Below are 7,472 nucleotides of genomic sequence, written 5' to 3' on the forward strand. Positions count from 1 at the left end.
AGCAGAAATTGGACCAACAGGACAGGCAAAGACCATGGCGGTAGGCATAACGCCTCCCCTGATATTGCTTCCCTGTCACCCCCAAACTGCATACTGAAAAGAGGGAGGGGCTTTCCACACAAAAGGCTTTCCCTTTTCAGACCTCTGAGGTCAGCATGCGCCGGAGATGCAACTCTGGGAGTGGGGCTGGAAGCGCAGCTCCCTCCTCCAGCTGCTGCACATGAGGAGGGCTCTCCATCTGAAATAATACATGAAAGGGAGCTGCTAAAACTGGACACAATCCGCTGGGGAAGTGCGTTGTGTGAAAGGGAATCATGAAAGAGTCTCCAGAAGGATGACACAATTTGACTTTGATCCTTACCAACACAGCACTCGGTTTAAAAATAAATAAATGAAAGTGGTGTGTGTGTGTGTGCCTCCAGTCAAATTATTCGCACTTGTCACTGGTTTCTTGAGTAACAAGGCCGAGAGTGGAAAGTAAAAACAAAACAAATAACTACAACAACCGATGAAGCAATTTGCAATGTAATGTGATTACCATGGCTTTGTTTTCCTTTATAAAGACAGTGATGACTGATTTGGAAGTCAAAAAGAACGAGATCAAATGCATATGCTGCTAAGTAAAAAAACCACACCAATCATTTAATGTGTTAGGCAAACAACTGTGTGGTCTTATTTATATTGGTCTCTCGCTGTTTCCTGTTTGTGTGGAGATTGATTTAATGTGATGATAATTATTATATTGCCAATAGGGTCCTGCCCTCTGCATGCCTGACCCTAGTAGAAGGGGCATCAGTGAGAGAGGGGTGGGGAAGGCTAGCTTCTGGTGTGCATAACATCCAGTGTAAGCACTGCACGATGATGGTAGTGAGCTGCATTGGATATAGGAAGTAGCAGGAGACTGCCTCTTTGCCCATTTAAAAGACTCAGAACAGTACCATGACTCAGAACAGTACCATGGAGGGGTAAATACATACTGGAATACACTCCAGCTGTGAGCAGTACATGTGCAAGGGAAAGCAGCAACCGAGGAATGTCTGATGAGAGTTCTCCCTTGCCTTGCTTCATGGTGTACATTTTTTGGTGGGTTGCTTCTTCAAGGCTGGATTAGAGCCTTGAAGGTGGATTTGTACTGTGGCTGGTTGACTGACCAAATCCAAAGTGTGCTGACTTATGGTTTTTCATCATCTTGGACTAAAGTTACAAACACAGGGTTGTGTCCTGGGGCTGTTCTTGTTCAATGTCTTTATAAACGACTTGGATGAATGAAGGGGTGCTCATCCAATACTGGGAGGGAAAGCTAATGCCACCAAAGACAGAAACAAGACTCAAGAGAACCTTAACAGGCTGATTTGTAAGTTTATTTTAAATTTCAATAAAGATTATTATTATTATTACTATTACTATTATTATTACTATAAAAGATGACATTATCAGATTGGAGAACCCTGCGCAAAGTAACAATGAATTTCAATAGGGACAAATGGAAGATTCTACACTTAGACAGGAAGATTCTACACTTAGGCAGGTATTATTTATACCCTGCCCATCTGGCTGGGTTTCCCAAGCCACTCTGGGTGGCTTCCAACAGAAAAATAAAATAATTGATTAAACATTAGAAGTCTCCCTAAACAGGGCTGCCTTCAGATGTCCTCTTTTTGACATCTGGTGGGAGGGCGTTCCACAGGGCGGATGCCACTACCGAGAAGGCCCTCTGCCTGGTTCCCTGTAACTTGGCTTCTCGCAGTGAGGGAACCGCCAGAAGGCCCTCGGCGAAGGAGACGCTCCTTCAGGTATACTGGACCGAGGCCGTTTAGGGCTTTAAAGGTCAGCACCAACACTTTGAATTATGCTCGTAAACGTACTGGGAGCCAATGCAGGTCTTTCAAGACCGGTGTTATGTGGTCTCGGCGGCTGCTCCCAGTCACCAGTCTAGCTGCCGCATTCTGGATTAATTGTAGTTTCCGGGTCACCTTCAAAGGTAGCCCCACATAGAGTGCATTTGCAGTAGTCCAAGCAAGAGATAACTAGAGCATGCACCACTATGGTGAGACAGTCCGCGGGCAGGTAGGGTCTCAGCCTGCGTACCAGATGGAGCTGATAAACAGCTACCCTGGACACAGAATTAACCTGCGCTTCCATGGACAGCTGTGAGTCCAAAATGACTCCCAGGCTGTGCACCTGGTCCTTCTGGGGCACAGTTACCCCATTCAGGACCAGGGAGTCCCCCACACCTGCCCGCCTCCTGTCCTCCACAAACAGTACTTCTGTCTTGAAAGCATGGGGGAAAGGACAGAACCCTGAGGCACCCCACACCAATAGTCTGGGCTCCCCCCTCCCCAGTTAAATATTATATTGGTGACTCAACATCCTGTAAATGGTGGAAAGGAGAGTCTATTTTTTGGAAACAGTGTTTACCAATGCCGTGCACCAAACAATCACAGCGTCAGTTTTCCAATTGCAGCATTATGTATTTGTGCATTATATGGTTTCAAGAAATGACAAAAGCTTGAAATGAATTGTGTCAACTGGTGACCAGTATCTTGCGAACTTTATTCTGCACACTATGGAACTTGTGAAAAGAGACAGAATAATCAGATGAAACACCAATGTTTCTAAAATCTTGTTTTTATTTTTTACTTGCCTTTGTTATAACGCTGGGAATTTATCTTGTTTGGTTGGTTTTTGTGATTTGTAGCCTTGCCTTTTAGAACACTGATAAAAAATCATTTTTGAAAATGCTTTCGCTGCATTCTTAATTCAGTTGTCTGACTGAAAAACTTTTATTTGACTGAATGTTGCATTTAAAGCCACTCAATATAAATCAATAGTAACAAGTTCTACCAGATCCCAACTCCACATTTATAATCACTTCAACATTTTCCTGGCTCACAAAACTCTATGCAGCCAGCATGCCATCTATGATACTGCTATGAAAATGCAATGAAAATGGACCCTGTTCATAATAGTAGAAACTAGCAGAAAGATAGGAACTGCAGATGCCAAACTTATCCAAAGTAATCTTCTGGCATCAGTAAGATATCAGACCCTGATAGTTTAACAAATTTTGGTTTTAGCAAAGGTTCTGAGATGCAGCAGTGATAACAGATGCATATTTTAGCTATAATTACTTAGCCTATCTTAAGTAATTATTTTCTTGTTTACATTGCAATGTAAAATCACTAAGTAGGTCACAGGAGAACCAGAGAACCATGTATTTGAACCATAGTGGACCATCAAGAAGGCTGATCGCCGAAGAATTGATGCTTTTTAATTATGGTGCTGGAGGAGACTCTTGAGAGTCCCATGGACTGCTAGAAGATCAAACCTATCCATTCTTAAGGAAATCAGCCCTGAGTGCTCACTGGAAGGACAGATCGTGAAGCTGAGGCTCCAATACTTTGGCCACCTCATGAGAAGAGAGGAATCCTTGGAAAAGACCCTGATATTGGGAAAGATTGAGGGCACTAGGAGAAGGGGACGACAGAGGACAAGATGGTTGGACAGTGTTCTCAAAGCTACGAACATGCGGGAGGCAGTGCAAGACAGGAGTGCCTGGCGTGCTATGGTCCATGGGGTCACGAAGAGTCGGACATGACTAAACGACTAAACAACAACAGTTCCAAAAGTTGGGTGCCACCCCTACTCTTTACTGAGCGGTAGAAAAATTCCAGGGGGTCCCAGGCATTGTTTGTTTACCCATGATTTGTGCTTATTTGGAAAATTGAAGACACAGCGGAGGCTGTCATTGCTTTAATAAATATGATTTATTCAGACAGTTACACCTTCATTATGCATGGAGGGACGATTGATCTGACAGCATGGTCATCTCAAGAAGGGCTTGTTCCCTGCACCAGCCAACCTTCAGCCAGCCTGCCCAAGATGGACCTCAGTTTTTGTCCTCCCCTTCTTCTTCCCAGCACACCTTGCTATAAATACACTCTTTTCCTGTCACCTCTCTCTCACATGCACCATCACCATGACAACCTCTGTCTGCCCAGGCCCAAGGATTCCTCTTAGGTGGGTCAGCAACACCTTTTGTCATGTTAACACCTCTATCCTAGGTGAGGACCTGGCTTGGAAAGGAAGCATAGCCTATATTTTTTTCCACTGGCCTCCAGTCTTCCCTTCAATACTCTCAAATAATCAAAATCCTATCATTTATTAATTTCTAGGGTTTAGCCCTCCTCTCAAATCTATAACATCAGTTTGGTTTTATTGTTGTATGCAGCTACCCATGTTTCTATTTCCCCCCCCTTTATCATAGCTGCCAAGTTCCGGCCTGAGAAATAAGGGACTGGACCAGAAGTAGCAGACTGGAAGTAGCGCTGCCGCCATTTTGGAACTGGGCGGAGCATGCTCAGAAGCTACTTTTGATGCTGCTCTACCCTGTTCCAAAATGGCCGCCGCACCAGAAGTCACGCTGCAGCCACTTTGGAACTGGGCAAAGCAGCATCAAAAGTCGCTTCTGAGCATGCTCCACCCAGTTCCAAAATGGCCACCGCGCCAGAATAAACCGGGGAAAAACAAAAAAATCCATTTTTCCGGCTGGGGACAGCTGGAAAAATGGGGGTTTCCTGGGGAATACGGGAGACTTGGCAGCTATGCCCTTCATCATGTCCAGATATCTCACTGACATTGTACTTCATGCCCTTGGGTGTGTATGCGTGTGTTTAAAAGACATTTTACCCCACATTTATCCCAGAGTCAGCTGACTTTTAAATATATGAGAGGGGGGAATCCCTCTGAAACACAAATGTGCAGCAAATAAAACATCCAGCCAAGTACAACCCAACATTCAAATTCATAAAGAAATATCAAAGCATACCAAAAAGCTTAGGAAAAAAACCAAGGTCTTTAGTCCACCCCCTGCCCCCCCCCCGCCACCACCCTGACAGCCAGCAGAAGAGTCTGGAATTCTTCTTTCTGCAGGGCAGGGGACAATTGCTGAAACTTTTAATAAAGAAGTTGGGCAAAGTTTCAGATGAATCGTTTGAGCCATGGCCACAGACGCTGATTTGTTCATGCTCATGCCTACGATCAATTTATAAAATGCATTGCATCTTTCTCGTTATAAAGAAAGGCCCTGGGCTTTGGCAATGATTGAAATTGAAAGAGAATTTGGGGGATTTTGGATCAAGTGTTGTGGCTCTTGCGCATATCAAAACAAATCGTTGGAAACAGAGTTAATATTGGATTAAAAAAATGTCCCCGGCAGTTGACTTTACATAATGAAAAGCTTTGTCTAGCATGTAAGAAATGCAGTCTTTGGGTAGGCTGGTCTCGTTCCCTTGCTTCCCCCTTCTCGCTTTCATTTAGAAGCTGCTGTACTGTTGTAATGATCTAACATATTGCGTACTTTTAAATTATAAAATGTAACGAAGCATAACTCCTAATACAACATAATATTGTGTTTCAGCTAGCTACAAGCACCAAAGGCAACACTGCAAATGTCCTCGTAGTATCCTGTTAGGTGGGGTTCTGCCTGTTTTTTGTCCTGTCACATACAGAATAAACAACAGCAAAGATGGCCTGTGACCTGATGCCCCCAGCCCCAGATCAGGACCCACACACTGCCGGGGTGGGAGAGGACCAGTGGCAGTGAAGTGGTGAAAGGTGGGGAGACTGTGAACTGGAAAATGAGACCCCATGGGCCACATCTGGCCAGCTGCTCTCCATGCCTGTCCTAATTTGATTGGCATCCATCTGTCTCGAGAGGAGTGCGCCTTCGGGGGTGAAGTCAAACCGTTGGAAAGTTGCAGCACCTGGTTCCGGTTTCCGCCGGCAGGAATGGCGGACCTGTTTTCCATCCCTCTGACCTTCGTGAGGAATTTGGCGGTTGCTAGGGGAGTAAATGGCAACCCCCTACCCTCTCCGGGGGTTACGGAGAGGGGCCGCTGGCCCGCGATGCCCCCAGACCCACTCCGACTGTTTACGGAGTGGGGGGAGCTTGGGCTGAAAAGCACTTACGAGGGCCAGGACTCCCGGACGCTAATCTGCATGGCGGGGATTTCCATGGTTAAAGAAGATAATTAGGCTTAAATCTATGGACATACTTCAGAAGGAGGGGAAGAAGCGCTGTTTACTGCTGAGAAATCTATGCTGCTGAGGGAGAGGAGTTAAAGGCTGTATATCATCTGGAAGAAGGATTGATGGGGATGGAGCGATAAGGGAATGGAGTTTTATTTTTCTTCATATGAGTTACTTCGTACCTTCCCAGACGCGATGTCCTGGCTTGTTTGGAGTGAAAGAGAAGCAAAAGACTGTGTGAGTTGAACTTTATAAACTGTTGTTACTGAGCATATTTTTTAAAGATGTGGAGTTGCCGATGAGAAAAGCCCCCCCCCCTAGTCGGACGGAAGGAGTCCTGGACGCGTTCGGAGGATTTATGAGCTGTGACGCACTTTGAATTGGAGCAGCGACCTGAAGCTAAGTTCAGCTATAGGGCAAGGAGATCCATTAATTTACCAAGAGTTTATGGTTTGATGTTTGGGTCTTCTGCCTGGAAAAGCTGTAAATTTTATAAAGATCGTTAATCTTCATGGCTATGAGAGAAAACGAAAGTGATTTGAGCTTTTTAAGATGGCGCTGCTTCGAAGCAACAGGGAGCTCCAGACTAAGAAGATTTATGGGGAGGCTGGACTGATTAACCCACACAGGAGAAAGAACATTTGTGAAACCTTGTTTGATATTTATCTCAGCAGCTGGGAAACAATCGGTTGAAAGTGGAAAACATCTATGTGACTGTAAGGGGAAGATCTGGATTATTATGAACTTGGAGGACGATTTGAACTTTAGAAAAAAGACGGCAGTGGACGGTTGCGAGGAATCCCCAATTTCTTGAAGCATGGGAACCCAAATAAAAAATTCTTTAGATGATTTGGCATAACATTCGGTTTGATTGATATATATATGTGTATAATTTGAAATAATGAATGTGATATAATTGGTTTTAATTGGAAAATTAATAAAATATATTTTTTTAAAAAAGGAAAGTTGCAGCACCTGCCGTGGCCGTAGAGACCGATGCGGGATAAACATATTTTGTTGTAGGTGCGGCAGACGAAGGTATCTTGTTCGGCTGCTACAGGTGCACCCTGGTGTTTATCCTCCCAGCGATCATTCCTCCCCAGATCACTGCTATGGATGCATGACCTGACTGTCCGTCTTCACGCACTGCGGTCGTCTGCAAGAGATTCCTACCTGTCCTAATGCATGCTCAATAATCGATGCTGCAGAATGCTTTGGGTCTATCATGCAATCAAATGTCTCTGGCGAAATATTTGCATAATTGAAACATAACTTTAGCCAAGTCCAAACAGAGAGCAGATACACATGAGGAGCCCTGCTGGCTCAAACCAAAGACCAACATCCTGTTTCCTACCGTGGGGAAGCAGATGCCTGGGGGAAGCCCAGAAGCACGACATGAGTGCAGCAGGCATCTCCTGCTGTTGTTTCTCAGCCACTTTTAT

General features: G+C 44.8%; 1 long non-coding RNA gene across 1 annotated transcript; it reads left to right on the top strand.

Annotated features, from left to right (window-relative positions):
- Positions 1-5,777: 5,777 nt before the first annotated feature.
- On the top strand, positions 5,778-6,879 carry LOC148686956 (uncharacterized). Its single transcript, XR_015948595.1, has 2 exons — positions 5,778-6,267; positions 6,705-6,879. It is a non-coding gene; the product is annotated as an uncharacterized LOC148686956 (long non-coding RNA).
- The last annotated feature ends 593 nt before the right edge of the window (positions 6,880-7,472 follow it).

This window comes from Zootoca vivipara, chromosome 2 (assembly GCF_965207765.1).
Source record: "Zootoca vivipara chromosome 2, rZooViv2.hap1.1, whole genome shotgun sequence".
NCBI classification, from domain to species: domain Eukaryota; kingdom Metazoa; phylum Chordata; class Lepidosauria; order Squamata; family Lacertidae; genus Zootoca; species Zootoca vivipara.